Source organism: Alligator mississippiensis, chromosome 16 (genome assembly GCF_030867095.1).
Source record: "Alligator mississippiensis isolate rAllMis1 chromosome 16, rAllMis1, whole genome shotgun sequence".
NCBI classification, from domain to species: Eukaryota; Metazoa; Chordata; order Crocodylia; family Alligatoridae; genus Alligator; species Alligator mississippiensis.
This window is the reverse complement of record NC_081839.1, coordinates 16,866,449-16,884,883: the sequence shown is the minus strand read 5'-3', so window position 1 is coordinate 16,884,883 and position 18,435 is coordinate 16,866,449. Positions and strand designations below refer to the sequence as shown.

Below are 18,435 nucleotides of genomic sequence, written 5' to 3'. Positions count from 1 at the left end.
AGATGCTTCTGTTACGTTGTTTCTACATCGAAAGACTCATGCTACACGGCAGGGTAGGCTTTCACCTCGTAGACTAAGTCAATCAGAGGTGCGTAAGCTTTTGTAAGCTAGCTCGCTTCTTACCCCTTTCTTTTTCCTCCCTTCCCTACCCTTTGTTTTCCAGTAACTGCTCTCTGTTTAGAACCGCTGCTTCCTGAAACGTCTTGTTTGACAACAGAGCCGTCCAATTTCTGAGTGGCTGGGGCTGCAGCCCCCCTATCCGCATGCTGTAGGGGCTGCATGCCCACCAGAGCCGCATCCTGCACAAGCTGAAAGGGGTCTGCAGGACCTCCCCAGCCACAGACTCCCTTGCACCAGGACTGTGCCGCCCTGCCTTGGCCCTAGTGCAGAAGGGGTGGCGGGGGGAAGTGGGCACGCAGGAAGCAGATGCTGGGCTAGGGAAGGGGATTTTGGTGGCAGCAGCAGCAGCGAAGCGATGGGGCAAGCAGATTTGGGACTGGGAGTGTGGGAGCTGCACGCAGCCCACGGGCCGCCAGTTGGATGGCCGTAACTGTTTGGCTTTCTGTGGTTTACTCTCCTTATGTGCTGTCCCTATATTCATTTGAGTTCTCGTTGAGTTTTCCTTTTCTTACTCCTTTTTTGAAACATCTCCTAGGTTGATCCTGATGGTAAAACAAGCGTACCCGTTAAGATGACTGCGGGGAAAGTATCCTGTTTTCATCTACGCGGCCTGGTGAGTTCCACGGTTTACATTTGAAAAGTACCTCTTACAGCACATGTCCTTAGAGCTGATTTTTTCTATTATATGATAAGCTTCTCATGGCTTTTCCCTCCCCCGATACGTGTGAAGTGGGTCTAGAGTTTTGGGGAGATCACATGTTTTTCTGTTGGCAAACCACAGGGCGGGTCAGCACTGCTATTTAGGACACCGTAACGTGCGACTTCTCAGAGCGTGTGACAAAGTGTTCCCGTTGACATTACACGGTATTTAGTATTCCCAGCCCCACAACCATCGCTAGTTGTGCCATTGCATTGCTGCTGCGGCTGTTGCATTTGTTAGCAGCAGCCCCTGAACTGACAAGCTCCACACGTCTTCAAGGCTCCCAGGAGGCAGTTTCCGGACTGGCATTATCACCGACCGACCACGCTGGGCATGGCTTACGGCGCTAGCAGTGCCGCGGTGCTTGCAGCGGGCATGCTGACAGCCTCTTATCCCACGGAGGGCTCCTGACGGTCGGTCCGTTCCCGCTGGGGATTTAACGAGCCCTTTGTTGGCAGCGCCTTCCAAGACGGGCAGTTTTCCTGTGCGGGGGCAGCCTCCCGCATCCGTCCCGCGTCTCCCTGGACAGAGCAGGGCCGGGCAGAAGCCACGCGCTGCGGTCCTGAGGAGAGCAGTGCCGGGGCAGGGTTCCAGTCAGGATGTTGTCATCACGCTGGGGCGTTTCTCCGCCTTCCTGCCGAGAGCGTCTCGTCTCCGCTTCCTGTGCTCCAACAGCCAGCGCGGAGGCGAGAGAGGCAGGGAGGCGGTGAGGGGACGGGAACATGAGCAAGGCAGATGCCAGTGCTGTGGGCCCCACGGGGTGGGGTGGGCGGCGTTGCCGCAGGGATTTTTCCCTGGGGCCGGAGGCTGCTTGTGACAGCGGAGGGAGCGGGGCTCTCATCTGACGGTCGGGTGCGAGCACGCTGGAACGATTCAAACGAGGCAAAGCACAGGCTCTGCGCCCCAAACTGGAAAGGTGTCGCTGCATTCGAGTTGTTCTCGGTTCGTTCCTGCGCAGCGTTGAACCGTGTTCACGCTCGGTGACAAAGCTCGTTCACCCTGCGTGATGAAGTACGTTTACACACAACAGCGAAGCACGTGGACACACAACGAGTGTGTGCACACAAACAGCGAAGCCTGTTCACGCGCAGCAGCGAGCGGTCTAACTGTTGTTATGCGTGAGCTCGCTGAGAGCAACCGAGATGAAGCAGAGGAGAGGCCCCACACGCCAAACTGGAAAGGTTTTGCTCTGGTTCAATCCTCAGCTCGTTCACAGGCAGCAGTTAAAGTGTGTTCACGCTCAATGATGAGGCGTGTTCAAATGCAATTAGGTGCGTTCACACTCAGCGATTTAAGAGCGTTGAAACGCGTTTACACGCAGCGTTTAAGCACATTCGCATAGACGAGTGACGCGCCTTCCCTTCCTCCTCAGGGATTAGAGCTTACTAGCAGCTGCCCCTTTGAACCCTGCCCCTGTGGAAGGACTCCCAGCGTGCCTGTGTGCCGCTAAGAGAGCTGTTGCTGGGAGCAGGGCCCCGCTGGACTGGAGAGGGTTGATGTGAGACGCTGCCATCGTGGGGCTGAGGCTTCCTTGCAAATCTGGCGCCTCTGTCTCCGGTTGGCAGCCAGCGAGAGACGGGGGCAATGAATCTGGGCATGCCTCTGGACTGCCTGGGTGGGCAGGGGCACCGCGGTGCCTTGCACTCGCTGGGCAGGAGACGTTGCGGGAGGGGTGTCGTGCAGGCTCACGGGGCCAGAGGATGCTGGGGATGGCTGCGGTACATGGCGTGCACCTGGAAGGGGCCTGCAGTGGCATGCTCCAGTCCTTCCCCCGATGCCCGGTGGGTGCGGTGTGCGGGTGGTGGTGGTTGTTGTTCTCCCACCCGCAAGCTGTGAGCGTGTGTTGCTGAATCCTGTTGCTAATAAAGATGAAGCTGTTTGCTGTCCCACCAGTCACTCTGCTGAACGCTGACTGGAGGACAGAAGCCCAGGGGCGTGGAGGTCTGAGTGAGTACCCCGTCCCAGGGACCCCGAGGCCAAGGCCAACACTGTATGGTGTCAGAAGTGACCTGTCGGAGCAGGCAGACCAAAGGCTCTCTGCAGAAGCAAGCTTGCATACAGTTGAGCAGAAGGAAAGCTGCCATAGCACTTTGCAAAAGCAAAGCAAACCACCGGTGCAGTTTGCTCCACAGGAGGGCCATCAAGCTGCAAAAGGGCAAAGTTTGCAAACGATACAGAAGCACACGCAAGCCTAGATCCTGCCCAGCTTTTGGAGAAACCTGTTACAAATGCTCTGGAGCGAACCGCTTTGCAGAAATGTGCAAATCAAAGGGAGAGGCTCCAAAATCTGCAAAAGGAGTCAGTACCCTCTATATGGGCGCAGTGTCTGCCAAGCAGCACTCACCGACCGTTGATAAGCAGAGTGCCTAGTACAGCGCAGGTATAGCACAGGAGTTTTGATACGTTACAGTCTGCCTGGCCACTGACTCCCCAGCCCAGCCCAGCCCAGCCCAGCCCCTGGCTTCTTGACTTTTCATCCCATCCAGAAAGAGCACACACCAAGTGCTGAAACCTCCCTAGCCTGACGAAGGGTTTTTGAACCCTAAAGCTTGCTTAATAACTATTCTCCAACTATTTGGGTTGGTCTAATACAAGATATCAAATTCACCCAAGGAACCTTGTCTGCCTATGTCCTTAGACAACACGGCTACAACCTACACCCCTGGTATAGCACAGTGATGACCGCTGGCTTGCCAGCTTATTTGAAGTTAGATACTGGAGGGGAGGCAAACGCTATTCCGGTAGCTGTAGCAAAGGCTTTGCAGGGAAAACTACAAGGCTCAAACTCATGTTACATTAGTCACATTTGGCGGTGCACCCATGAAACCAAAAGGTGCAGGCATTGCAGGCTGCAAATCTGGTGCTAATGAATCTGATGTACCTTTCTACCTAACCGACGATAGCGACCCATCAGTACCTGGTAGGGTGGCATGCACCACGTGAGACCTCATCAGACGAGTCCACGGAATGGCCCCGGCAATACCCGCAACCAAGGCGGACCTTCTCAAACTATGTCCGGACGTTTTAAAAGGGGTGGGCCAATTTCCCGGTACCTACCACATCTGTGTCGACCCGGCAGTACCACCAGCGGTGCACGGGTGTAGAAAAATTCCCTGTGCAACCCTAGGCACGTAGAAGACTGCCCTCGAAATGCTGGAAGCTATGAGAGTCCTTATGAAGGTGACTAAGCCCACACACCCTGGGTCAATAGCCTCGTGATCGCACAAAAGAAGGATGGCTCGCTACCGCTTGGTTTATACCCGCGAGACCTCAACGAGGCAGTGTCAAGGCAGCCCGTCAGTTTCCTGGGCGGACTATCAGCTGGCAGCCCGTCCCAGGAAACGGTTTGGCTGTGCCAGGCTGCCAGCTGATAGTCCGCCCAGATGCCACTAACTACAGGGGTCTGAATAAAGAACTGGGATTTGGGCTGGGATTAGAGATGACACGGTTTGGCTGTGCCAGGCCCTGAACTGGCAGCTCCCGCAAATACTGTCCTAAGTATATGGGCTTGAATAAGGAACTGGATTTTGGGCTGGGTTGACGACAGGAAATCCTCTTTGGGCCACCCCACACCTCTGTGGCACTGGGTACTATCCCATACCCCCCAACCAGAGTCTTGCCTGGCCCAAAGTGCAGTTTTTGCATGCCAAGCTGCCAACTGACAGCCCCCCATGCCCACTGTACTCAGTACATGGACCCAAATAAGGACCTGGTTTTGGACTGGGGTTATGGCTGGAAATACTGTTTGGGCCAGTTCCCCCATCCCCACTGTACTAAGAAGACAGGCTCAAGGAAGGAATTTCTCATGGGCTGGGATTAGAGATGGAAATCCTTCTTGGGCCACCCCACACCATGCCTCTATGGCACCGGGGGACTCTCCCTGACACCACTGACCAGTCTGGCCCGGACCAGAGCGTGGTTTCTTCCTGCCAGGCTGCCAACTAACAGCCCCCCATTCCCATGGTACTAAGTATACACGTTTGACTAAGGACCGGGCATTTAGGCTGAGATTACAGATTGAATTGATGACCAGTGTCTTGCCTCGCCCAGATGGTGTGAGGTGGCCCAAAATGGATTTCCAGCCATGATCCCAGCTGTTACCAGATTTGCCTGTCACTTTGGGGTGTGCTCATTTATTAGGGGTACATTTCTAGGGTCTCTGCAATTCTATCAATGTGCTGCTTGTGTTACCTGTGTTTCTGTACGGAGCTGTATCTCTCTTCTGCAAGCGCTCACCCCCGATGGAGCTATCTTGTAGGACTCCGTTTCAGTGGGGCCGGGTTCCTCCAGCCACTAAATCAGTCAAATGCACGCACACGCGCGCACGCACACACACACACACACTCACTCACTCACTCACTCACTCTCTCTAACACGACACGCGTGACCCGGCCGGGTTTGTCAGCATGTACAGGCTGATACCTTCATGTGCCAGGAATCAGTTCATTAAGGTAACACTACACTGCAGTCAGACACCAGCACACAGTGAACAGAATCCCTCTGAATCCGGCTGGGTGTCCAGCTGACACCCTCACGGGCCAGCTTTCAGTTCATTAGGGCACGCCTGAGCCAAACTGGGTCCATCAGCTTGTACAAGCTGATCCTCTTATATGTCTCAAACTCAGCACGTCCCAATCTTTTGCCCTAACTGTCCTAGTAGTGCTAGCCTCTTGATGAGCGGACCCTGCAGTATTTCTGGGCTTCACAGGGATCTTTGGCTTAGGTAAAAGAAGCGTTGCTGCAGAGCAAGTGGGGAAGGGAAGTAGAGAAGGAAAAATACACCTGGTTACCACCAGTTTGACTATAAAAGTTATTTATTGTGAAGCATATGAAATTTATAATGGTACTAGTAGTAAGAGGCATGCAAGGGAGAACAAACAAAACAATTACAATATTATCCTGGCTTAATTGAGTATTTGGGGAAACTTAGCTGAAGCTTGTGCGGGCCGGGAGCAGTCCGAGGCCCTCGGGGGCGCGCAGCGGGCTGTGGCCAGCAGCCCGGACACGCCGGGTCGGGGAATGCAGGCGGTGCGCTAGAATTAGGCACGGAAGCTTAGTGGTTGATTAAGATTATTTTACTTACACCGAAGATGGTCGCGGTGCAGGCAGGAAAACTTGCTTGAGTTGCAGTTACAGACAGAAAAGAAGAGAGGCGGACTAGAGTTCCTTCCACGCGAACCTTCTAGCCCAATCCGGTTGAAGGCTCTAAACCCGCGAGCCCGTCGTGTAGACTGTCTGAAGAGGCTTCATCTTTTGTTAAGTGCACTGAACGCGTCTGTCTTGGGGCAGTGGATTGTTCTTGGTGCTGTGTATTGAGCTGGTCCCTGAGGGAATCATGATTAATTGGTAACTGGTAGCAGCCAGGCCTGCGGTGATCCCAGGTCCTGTGCCTCAAAACAGACGCAGTTGCACGAGCACCCATGTCACAAGTTTTGCCTGTCAGCAGCCAGAGGTGCAGGCCCTCGAGCCCAGAAGCCCTGCACCAATCTCCTTGACAGCTGGCAGGCCTCGTGGCCGCAGCAGGGGCCACCATCGCTGCAGTTTTCAGCCCGCTGCACCTTAACACACACGGTCATCTATGTCACGAGTTTTGCCTGTCAGCAGCTCGAGGTGCAGTTCCCCCCAAAACCCTGCACCGATCGTCTTGAAGCTTGGCAGGCTTCATGGCCTCAGCAAAGCTACCGCCCCTGCAGTTTTCACCCCATGGAAAGCTGTCTGTGCACCAGGCGTGGTAGGATTGGCGCTGGGACAGTTGGCTGTGCTGGCCTCAGAGAATGGGAGAGCTTTGCATCTCCCTGGGTGATTATAGGATCATATTTCTGAAGACACATGTACTTTTGGGGCATCCAGAAGCAAAGACACACATTTTAATGGGATGGAAGGTGGGTCAAACCTGTTTCAAAGGGAGTGTAGAGAGAATGTCTGATCTTATGGGGAAGGGATGTTGACTGTCAGCACGAAGACTTCTTACATGAGCTCTGTACAATGGGAAACAGCAAGGGAGAAGAGGTGGTGGGAGGTAGCCAGCAAAGTCAGTGACATTTAGGAGGCAGCAGTGCAGTATTGGACGTACCAAGTAGTTATTTCATCTCAGTGAGCAATTTTAATTCATTTTCAGCAAAATCTTAAAATCTTGAAGACCTGGACTTCTTCAGCTGTGACATCACAAACCTGAAGGATTACAGGGAAAGGATTTTTGAGCTGCTTCAGGAGATCACCTACCTGGATTGATTTGATCAGGAAGGTAATGAGGCCCCCAACTCAGAAGATGAAGATGATGAGGGTGACTTCTCTAAACATGCAGTCATTAGTTATGCCATTCAGTCAGTATCTAAATATAAAATTCAGACTAAAGTGACTGTGGAACTGCCGGACCACAAATCAGCTACATGTGTCAGGTGAAGGCCAGTATCACATACTGTTCCTATTGGGTAATGCAGGGGGGGTGGGCAATGCACTAGCAAAGAGAGTAGTCATGGATGCTGTGCACAGTTAAAGGAGAGCTGCACTTAGGAAAACGTGAGTACACATCTTTACACTGAGATATAACTATATAAAAGCAGTTATTTTATTGCTGGTAGCAAAAGCTGCTTTTTTTTTTTGTACCCATCAACGCATATTTGATGCTGTGGCACATTCAGTTCTGTGTTTTCTCTTCCTATAGAAAGAGGAAAAAGTGGGATGTTACTTCTAGTCCTGTCTTTTTTTAAAGATTTCTGGAGAAGGTTTTGTAGCTGAATTGAGTCAGATTTCAGAAGCTCATTTAAGATGAGTTTACAAACAAGCCTTTGAGGTTTAAGCAAAGCTGTAAGGAATTAATTTACCTGCCTTTCAGAAGGGGATGAGGAAGATGAAGCAGATGAAGATGAAGCTGGTCCACCAGGAGAGTACAAAGAAGATGAAGATGGTGGAGGTTCAGATTTGGGGGAGGGGGAAAAGGAGGAAGAAGCTGGCCTTTCATACCTGATGATGGACAAGATCCAGGTAGGACTTACCCTATTCTACTGTAAGGCTCAGGATTTTCTTGATACTATCTAGCTATAAACGTGTAATATTTTAAACGTGTATAAGCATAATCATGTAAATCCACTATCATATGTGAGCGATAGAGTACTTTAGAGAGAGACCTTTTACTATCAAAGAAGTGCGTTACAGTAGGGGAACCACCGCTCTTTGGTATTCTCCGTTACCTTGCTCAACATGAAATGCTGCAAGATTCATTACTTCACGGCCTTGTAGAATTAGTGTCATTCTGCACCAGATCACCAAGTCCAATTTGGAGGAGAACGTGGCCGAAACAAATCCACCTGCCCTACCAGGATGCTCACAAGTGCCTGGGTCACTTGAGCCTTGAGAGCCATGCCCTCACCATGCAGATCTGCAGGTTGTCAGGTGTGGGGCTGGGGCTTCCAGGCAGGGGGGAGAGGGTGAGTATGGAGGAGCTAGGGCCTGAGGGTGCAGGGGGCTGATCAGGACATGAGGGCTGAGGCAAAGGGGAGACAGGCTGGGAATCCAGGAGTGAGGGCTGGCCACAGGAAGAAGTCAGGGAGAGGCTGGAGCTGTGGCCCTGGGAGTGCCGTGGGTCTGGCTGTGCAGGGGAGAGCTGGGGTGGGGAGCGGAGACTTGCCCTGGGTGGGAGCGCATTGCCCTTGCCCTGGGTAGGAGCACAGGACCTTGAGCTCCTCTTAGTGGAGGGAGGTGGGTGGGGAGTTGGATCCTGGCATTTTGGGGAAGGAGAAGGGATTGGACGCTCCTTTCACCTCACTTATCTCAGAGCCCTTTTCTTTCCTAGCCAGGGGGGCAGAAAACCCATGTGATGTTTGCTGAGCTGACCTGCAGGGAGCCTGATGGACCCAGGGGATGGGAACGGGGCTGTGTTGGGTTTGCTGGTCTGGGAAGGAAGCGAGTTAGAGCAGAGAAGGCGTGAGGACCAGGACTTGCAGGTTGTGCCCTGCTCTGGCTCTTCGAAAGGAGTGCTGTCCAGCATGCCATAGTGAGGGGCATGGTTTGGGAGGACTCCTGGGTCCTGTTTCTAGCTGAGGAAAGGAGGTGGGTGGAAGTGGCTGGGAGGAAGGTTTTGTGGCTCAGGACTCCTGGCTTCTTTTGGGGATCTGTCACTTCCCCAGAATGAACCCACAAATCATCTGTGCATTGAGTCAATTGATACCTTGGGTGATGCAGTCAGCACGTACATGGAGGTGAGTGGAAGCAACGCGGTGGGAGGTGTCCACTGCCCTGATCAGAGGAGGACGGGGTTCGGGGAATACTGGGCCCATGGATCGGATTCAAGGGTGGATGGCGATACTGGGCTGGGGTGTCCTCATGGGTCCCATCTGTCAGGCAGAGGAAGGTAGTAATAGGTGCATGGGTCAGATCCCGGCTGGCATGGATGAGGTTCCTGTCTGGGGCTGCAGGGAAGCGGAAGGGTTGCTTGGCTGGGGGTGGGCCCGTGGGTCCCACGGGAGGGTTTGTATACTACAAGCAGGGCCCTCCTGCCAGGGTCTCCGTTGGGTCCCAGTCGTGCCCTTCACTGCCCAGCCCTGTCCTGGCAGTGGCTGATGGGGAAAACGTGGGGCCTTTCAATTCTCCTTCAGTATGGAAATGGCCTCTGCTTTGCCTCCCACCCCGCTCATGCTTTGCCTCCTGTCTCTTCACAGCGGTGATCAATGTGAGCCATGATGCACAACTGATCACGCAGACCAGCTGCCAGCTCTGGGTGGTGGAGGAGCAGTCCACCAGCAACATCAACGGCGACTTCGACTGCAAGTGGGAGGTGCTGGAGGCCTCGGGCCAGGTCAGTATTAACTGGCCCCGGGAGTGACCTTGCTCTGGGGAGGCTCCTTGAGGACCTGCCCATCCCCTCTCAGAGACCTGCCTGCACAGCTTCACGTGCACCCACACCCAAAGGCCTCCGTGTAGAGGGGGCAGGGCCGCAGGCATGGTTGTGGGTTGAACTTTGACGATGTGTTTTGGGGGCCTAATACAAGACATGTTATATTTTTAGAGCTGTTCTTCTACACCTGCTGCTTTCCCTGGAGAGAGAGACTTAATTTATATGAATGGGAGGAGGGTTGTACTGGAATGGCCTATTTTAGGCAGGAGTGAGGGCTGTCCTTGTCCCATTGCTGGGTTCCCTGCCCCCCAGCAGTCTGGAGAATGGCTTGAGCCTTGTTTTGCTTCCACCCAAGAGGATTATATTAAAATATAATAAAGGAAAAGTGGCTCGTGATGGGTTTTATTCTGAAGGGGTAGGAGTGGGGCTTCACAGTGCTGGCAGGAGGGACACCCCTGAGATTGCAGTGGACAGACAGACTGGGCTGAGGCATGGGGATGGAAAGAGCTTCCCTGTAAGACACATGGCTTGTCCCATCACAGACAATGATGGCTGAAAGGGACCTCAAGAGGTCACCTGGTCTAGTCCAACCCCCTGCTTAGAACAGGTCCACCCACAGCTATATCACCCCAGCCAAAGCTTTCTCTACCGAGGCCTTAACCTCCAAGGATGTAGATCCCACAGCCTCTCTGGTTAACCTATTCTAGTGTTTTACTACTCTCCATGTGAGGAGGCAAGGCCCTACCGGGGCTTGCCTGATCCCCAAATCTGATCTGAGAAGTTGGCCAAGTGTCTCTTGGAAGAACAAATGCTAAAAAGGATTGTGAGGGAGAAGCCTCGAGTGTCAAACACAAGACTGGAGAGCACCTCCTGCAGCTCCCCGCTAAGCCTTGCACTGGGGCAGAAATTGAGGCCCCCATAGTGACAGAGGGAGGGAGCTGGGCAGGGCTGGGGCTGCTGCCCAGCCAGGGCTGTGTGTGGCCCCAGTCGGAGCAGGATGGAGCCCGGGGCCAGGGGGGTGTAGGGGGACTGGTTCCCTGCTGCTGAATGCACTCCTGGGGAGGACGTGGGGGGCATGTGCCTTCCAGATTTGTGCGTAGGGTGGGTGTGGATGCAGGCTGGAGCTGACTCCCCGCCTTGCTGCCCTCTCCCATGCCTCCTCACGCATGCACACACACCTTTTCCTCCTCATGCACATGTGCGTACAGCCCTGTGCCTCCCCACACAAGCACACACATACCCCTTTGCCTCCTCAGGCACACACGCACGTGCACACATGCACGTACGCATACCTGTGCCTCTCACGCATACACATAAATACGTGCACCTGTGCCTCCTCACATGTAGACACACATGCTCACACCCATGCCTATTCTCACGTGTGCACACTTGCACCCCTGTGCCTTCTGTGGTATGCACTTACACATACACACACCCCTGTGCTTCCACACATGCACTCGCACAGATACTGCCTGTGCCAGCTTGCACACACATGCACACACACACACGCATCACTGTGCCTCCTCCCACATGTGTAGGAGCAGCAGCATGGGGCAGTGGGGGGCAGCGGGGATCGCCCCTGCCCAGCAGCACCCAGTCAGCACTGAGGCTTTTCTTTAAAGTACTGAGCTGGTGGGGGAGGTGGGGTGTGTGTGTGGAGGAGGCAGCCATGTGGGGGGCAGCCATGGTGGGGCTGGGGGAGCGGGGCGGGGTGGTACTGGGAAATTGGAAGGTTGTGGGGGTTGGCAGGGGTCCCCCCATGGTCCCGTCCCCCAGCCCGCCCCCCCCGCCCCGCCCCGTCCCCCGTCCCCCGTCCCTAGTACTTACCAGTTCGGAGTCAGCTGCAGCTCCCTGCTGCAGCCACCGGGGACTGCCCGAATCATCAAAGCTCTCCAAATCTTTTCTGAAGATTCAGAGAGCTTTGTATTGATTCGGACCTTTCAATTGGTCCCCTGATTTGATTTGGATTTGGAGATTTGGCCATCGAATTGGGCCAAATCTCTGAATCGAATCACCACCCGAAGCTTTGCGTAGCCCTATTGCTCAGCTGGGTGGTCATAACACAGAGGAGAGAGCATGGGGAAGGCAGGATGCTGCTAGGTCTGTTTTAGGGGTGTCTATTCCAGCGTTTTCACTAAGGCCACTTGATTTGCCCCGAGATGATTTCTGGAGAGGTAATATCATGAGGGGAAAGGGCCATGCTGGCTGCCCCAGAGACAGCAATAGAGTTAAAGCTCTCCCAACCCAATATGCCTTAAACGTGAATCTCCTCCCAGGTCCTTTAAGGGACGAGTACTGGCCAGGAAGACCCCCTTGGGCCGAGGACAAGCCAAGCACCCGTGCTGTTGTAGTAGCTCTCTCTGTACCCCTATGCCCAGGAGATCCATCTGGGCCCTTGCAGCTGAGCCATCTGGGACAAGGATGGTGCCTGGGATCCACAGGTGCAAGGTGATAAATGGCGTCTAATGGCCAGGGACGGATTAGCATCTCCCGGGCCCTGCAGAGCACACCCCTGCAGGGGGAAAGCATTTCCGATACAGGCTGGGCCTGGCGCACACGTATTCATTAGAGCTGTCACGGCAGGGGGCCGATGGTCTCTGACTTCCCCCGGCAGGTCCCCAGGCAGCCCTTGTCCTGGTAACATCTGAATTCCTCTGTGCTTGCACTTCCTGACCTCTTGAATACTCTCACTCCTCCTGCCAAGCTCAGCTGGGAGCCGCTGGCCCCTGTGGGCAGGGAGCAGGGGCAGAGTTGTGTGAAGGGGCTGATCTCGGCTCTGGGGGGTTCAGAGAGACTCCGTGGGTCCGAGCCAGAGACCTGTTTGCCTGGGGAAGGCGTGCTGGTCTGTATTCCCACCGTGGCCTGGGCGCCGCTCCTCCTCGTGCTGCTCACACGCTGCTTGGGTACCCCGAAGGGGAGGGTCAGCCACATCCTGGGCTTTATGAATCCCTGGTTCTCTTCCCACAGGTGTTTTTTCCAGTTTCTTGCCTTTTGGTCCTGCCCTGTCTGCCACAAAACCAGAGGCTCAGTGCGGATAAGGGATTAATTCCTGTCCTCCCAGGTTCCCTCTCACATCCGCACTGACTCAAGCGCCCGCAAAGTCCGTGGCTCTGGGCAGCACTGCCAGTCTCTCTGGGACACTGAGCGGTGAGCACAGGCACTGCTGTGTCCACTGGGACCCACAAAACCAGGGCCAGGCCCCACAATTTCTCTGGCACAGCGAGGGGATCGAAGGGAATGGAGTCCCAGACCGATTCACCGTTTCCAACTCCAGCGCCATACGCTGTTTAACCACCACCTATGTCCCTGGGGAAGATGAGGCCATTTCCCGGTGTGGTGCAGGTTACAAGATTGGAGGTAGTTATGGGTATGTCAGCGTGACACAATCAGATGAGGAACTGAGACAAAAACCTCCCTTGGGCTCAACGGGGCTCTTTGTGGCTTGGATCTGTGCTCCATGATGAGTTTGCATGTCAGCAAACTCTGCTAGCTCCTCGAGTAGCTACTCGCAGTCTAACAGGCCCTTCCTTGTCCTGCTCTGTCCTCGTACTCTTGGACAGGCACAGCAGCTTTTCACTGTTTCCCCACCTAGCAGCTCTCTGCCCTTGACTGTCAACATATATTCCTCCTCTTCTCTTTTTGTAGAAAGGACTAAAGGTTCAGAGACACCTTTCCACACCCACTATTAGCAAACGAAGGATGGGAATGCATGATACACAAACCCAGCACAGATTCAGGAAACATCTCCAAAATGTGTGGTTGCAGCCTTCTCCCCTCTGATTCCTTGACAGATGTGTGGTGCCCCCTTCAGAGGGAATCCCTTTCTTTAAGCAAAGAGCTAAACCCACACACCCATTGAGGAGAAAGGGCAATCCCAGCTCCGGATTAAGGACTATGCAGAGTGTCATCCCTAATCACACATAATCCCATTTGTATCCAGCCTTCGTCCCACATCCTTGCTCAGAGGTTCATAAAAGGGAAAGGAATTCTCATTTGGGAAGAAACGAGTGACCTCTCCTCTTTTACTGTCCTCCTCGTGCTGCCTGCTGGGTCCCATCTTGTCCTGCTCTGTCATTGCATCCTTTGCCAACGGGCAAAACAACTTGTCAGTGCTTCCCCTTAGCAGTTCTCTGCTGTACGTGGTGGAGACTCATTCATCCCCTCCTCTGTTGCTTGCCGAGGTCTGTATGCTTGGGAGCCCCTCTGCTCACCCAGCGTTCAGAAGCTCAGGGTGGCATCTCGGGTAAAGGACCAATCTCCATCAGGTGTCATTTCAACTCAAAACTGATTTCTCTTGAGACCCCTTGGGTGCATGTGCCCTTCTTTGCAGGGTGAGAGTTTTCTGTAGACAAAGCATTGGACCCCATGGACGTCCTGATGAGGATGGGAAATCAGAGCAATGACTACATAGCGATGTGGAGCGTCATCTCGGGTCACGTGTGCTTCCATCCTGACACTCGGCGAGCAAATTCTGTCTTCCAGGTTCAGTCGGAGGGAAGGAAAATCAGTGGATGATGGCACTGCAGGGTGCTGGACTCTCAGATAGTTTCTAAACTAAACAAAAGTTGAAGTACCCCCCCGGTGCTCATAAGGGAAATACACCTTTGTGAGATGTTTGTCATGGGGGACAGTGGGCTTTGGCCAAATCTGGGGACTTGTTTGGGGGGTCTCTACAAAGGCACGAGAGAGAGGCAGATAGCAGAGGCAGACACACACTGTGGGTAAATGTGATCCCACCTGACTAGCTGGTGTTTCACATAACCTACATCACTGTGCTACATTCACAACTACGTGGGCTCATTTTGTGATGTTTCTAGTAAGTGGGGGAGGTCGAGGCAGCAGCAGCCAGGGAGCAGGGAGCAGATTTGCATGAAGGAACAGATCTTGGTCCGGGAGTCAGAGAGAGACTGGGAGGGTCCCAGCGAGAAACTTCCTTGGCTCAGGAAGCTGTCCTAGTCTGGATTCCCACCATAACCCCTCTCCTCCTTGTGCTGCTCACGTGCTGCTCGGGTAACTCATCAAAGGCCGCGTGCTGCAGATTACTTTTGCAGACTTTCCTGAGATGAACAGAGAAATGGGGAGCCCGCTGTACGAGAGGAGAGTAAAGGAACTGCCTTGTCCTACCTTGTGAGAAGCAGACCGAGAGCGGAGATGACTGCTGTCTGCGATTACATCCGAGAGAGCCAAGAGCCATGCAGAAGAAAAGGAGAGTGCCAGCTCCAGAAAAAGTGAGTAAATAGGAGTCCCACATAGAAACAGGCTGAAGCTGAGAAGAAGGGTTGTAACCATCAGAGCAGGAGGCTCTGGAGCAGGTTCCCCGTGGGAGGGAACAACTCATTTTAAGAAGCAGATTGACAGATTTGAGCATGGGCTGATATGTGGGATTGCCTGTGCTGGGAAGGGTGTGGGCACGAGCCAGGAGGTCCCGTCCAGGCCCGTGTTACCCTGTCTGCTCCAGTCCATCTTCAGAGAAAGATGACCCACCCGTTGCACACGGAAGAGGCCACAAGAGGTCATTGGAGTCACACAAATCCCTTCCCTGCCCGGAGTGCGGCTGCCTGCTCTGTGCCTGCTTGTCACACAGGAGGAAACTGGTCCGGGGGGCAGTGCTGTAGGCGCTAGGGTGCGGGCGATGTGCTGTTCAGCCGGGAGGGGGCGCGGGAGACGGGGGTGGGCATCGCAGGGAGCGCAGAGAAGGCAGGACGCTGCCAGGTCTGTTCTGGGGGGCTGCTCCAGCGTTTTGGCTGAGGCCATTCAATCTCTTCCAAAAAGATTTCTGGAGGCAGGAGCATGAGTATTTTGATGGGAAAGGGTCCTGCTGGCTGCCCCAAAGACAGCAATAGACTTATAGCTCCCTCTCCATGTGTCTTGAATGTGGAGCTCCTTATAGGGCACCCACCAGGGTTGTTGTAGTGTTGATGGGAATACAGCAAGGCCTACACATAAAACCTTTGTGATCAAATTAAAAAAACAGTGCATCTTGCACAAAAATGCAAGTGGCAGCTGGGACCATGCCAAATAGAGCACCCCCAATTGGTCTTATTCTCTGTGCTAGATTATGTCAAATCAAGGAAATGGTCAACAGAGAACTGCCACGCTCATCACATGTACGCGTGTCTCAGAAGCCAGTAAAGGCAAGAAAGCTACATAGACGGACAAAAAACTAGAGCTCTTCCTTCCAAAATGATATCTTTCATTACACCAACTGGAGAATCACAAGAAAATTGTCCTTTTCTGCAAGCTTTCGGGATCAAAGTCCCTTTGTCAAGCTCTGGGAAAAGTATAGGTGGTACAAGATGGTAAGGAGTCCCTATAGGTAGGAAATCAACTTCATTTTTGCACGGAGGGAGCTGGAGATGGAAGACTGTTCCTCTGGGTCCGTGAGAGTGTCTTTGTGAGCTGTGCCAAGTAGCTCTTTGCTGTGTTGGTCAGGTAGGACTCCTTCCCTGGAGGTGTCAGATGGCAAGCGGGGAAGTAACAAAAACTTCCTTCTGGTTCTGCAATGAAGTTTAAAACCCCAAAAAGAAAGCTACATACACATTTCAATTGACATAGCAGCTACAGGGAACAAAAGGCTAAATATGCATCTCAGCAGAAACTTGTAAAAGATACAGAAAACATGTCCTGTATGTGACAAACACTTCTCCCAACAAACATCCTAAGGGGTAAGGCGTTCAAAATGTCTGAACCATTCAGTGCAGGTCTGGAGTTTGAAAAACAAACCATCGCCTGTACACGCTACTGCAAATGTGCCCAGCTGATATACAGATACCCCAAGACAGGTTTGGTGACACCTCTAAGTATCCTGTCCAACTGCTCAGGCCCATCCAAACGCTCAGACCTACAATTATAGGGTCTGCAGAGATGCACAAGTTTTACCCCTAGACAATGCAAGAATAGGAGCCAGGCAATTACTAGTTGTGATATGATGATCAACACCCTTTTCTCCCTGTTTGTCTGGACTCTAAGTGGCCAACTATCAAGAAAAAATGCTTTGAAGTTATACAATGAAACAATATAAGAACTAACAGAATTTGCCATCAAAGTGTGCGCTGCAGGAGAAGCAGAGAGAGATCACTGCTACATCGCAACCAGCTTAACCAGCAACGGATCCTGCATGGGAAAAGCTGCAAAACTGGACCAACTTCCTTCGCCAGCATTTGTGAGAGAACACTATTGCTGCTAAATATGTACTAGGACTTTGTGCAGTAGCTCCTTTTATTTTGAGAAGGAGTCTTTTCCTGTCATTTGGTTTGATAAGTTTGCTTGTGGTATTGTTATTAAAGCCTTTCTGCTATTGAACAACCGGGTGTTGTGTCAATTCTTGGGGCACTAGGTCTAAAAACCTGCTTTCTAAATGCAACAGTAGTAATTCTCTCTGTACCCATGGTGCGCAGGTACCCATCTGGTTCCCAGAGATCAAGCCATCTGGGACACGTATGGTGCCTGGGATCCCACAGGGCGCCTCTCTCTATGTGCAAGGGGATCGATGGCTTCTGAAATGGAGCCTGCTGCCGCGTTCGAATGAGAGCAGCCCAGCAGCCTTGGCATCGCATGTATGTAGTGTCCTCACATTTCAAAATGGTTGTGGGAGCCCTTTCACTAAAACTCCTTCAACAAGGTTTACTTAAAGAGCCCCTGTTACCATTTCAAAGGCCAGGATGCTGAATACATGAGACATTGCTGGTGTTTTATTTAGGGTGGCTCTTGAGAGCCGCTCTAATTCAAATCCTTCCTCCCCCACCACTCCATCATCCCAGGGCACATATAAAGATGCCCAGGTGTCATCACATATGCACTCAGGTCTGAGAGAATTGGTAGACTCCAGGGCCGTGAAGTCTGAAATGGAAAACCAAAGCCAGTTCATCCCAAAGATCAGAGCAAATAACACCCCTGTTGGCCCAATTTGAATGAGCCGTCTCAAGTCCTCTTCCTTCAAAGATGGCATCTCCTAAATTCCTTCTTGCACCAGCATGTCTCCCTTGCTCTCACCACTGCGAAAGGCTGGGGCACATCCCCTTTCTGGAATCATGGTGGGGTCCATGCTGGAGCTTTGTCTCTGGGATTTTTTCCTACCAGGAATAGGTGTGAGTTTGGCCAGTTGTTTAATATGTTGTATTTATTAATTTATTAGATGTAAATGGCGCCTCTCTCAAAAAAGACTTCAGGCAACTTACATAAAGAGGAAAAATCCTCCCGTGCTCCACAGGACGGTGCAGGGCTGGGATCTTGCCTCCATTCAGATCCCCACAGATGCATGTACCCTTCTCTGCAGAGTGAGAGCTTTCTATAAGCAAATCCCTGGAGCTCATTAATGAGGACATAACATCAGAGCAACAGATCTGTGGGGAGGCATGAAGTTTCATGTCAGATCGGACATGCTTCTGTTCTGACTCCCTCTCTGAACCACTTCTCTGCCCACAGTTGGTTTAAAGGGAGGTAAAATGGGTGGGCGTGGGGTGCTGCATGGCACTGGAATGGCAAATTGTTTCTAAGCCAAGAAAAAACCAGTTAAAACACGCAGTGGTGCCCTGAGTTGTACACCTGTGCACATCAGCTTGTCCTGATGGAGAATGGGCTTTGGTTGGCCAAGGTTTTGGGAGCCTGGGCTTGAATTCAGTGCAAAGGTGCAGGAAAGAAGCAGGTAGATCTTACTCTATGGGTAGTCTTTGGGGAGAGGATAGCCTCTGGATAATGCATGCATCTGGCTAACCAGCTCTTGCACTCTGTGTCCTACACTGTCATAATACCAGAGTTTTTTCCTATTTTCACAGTAACATGG

At 52.7% G+C, this 18,435-nt stretch overlaps 1 long non-coding RNA gene across 1 annotated transcript in view; it reads left to right on the top strand.

The window, feature by feature from the left end:
- LOC132246418 (uncharacterized) overlaps positions 1 to 16,952 on the top strand; it is a 28,703-nt gene extending 11,751 nt beyond the window's left edge. Inside the window, exons 4-8 of the long non-coding RNA XR_009457659.1 lie at positions 656 to 733; positions 6,939 to 7,064; positions 7,656 to 9,018; positions 9,478 to 13,896; positions 13,984 to 16,952. This is a non-coding gene — a long non-coding RNA (uncharacterized LOC132246418). The remainder of the gene's footprint in view (positions 1 to 655; positions 734 to 6,938; positions 7,065 to 7,655; positions 9,019 to 9,477; positions 13,897 to 13,983) is intronic.
- The last annotated feature ends 1,483 nt before the right edge of the window (positions 16,953 to 18,435 follow it).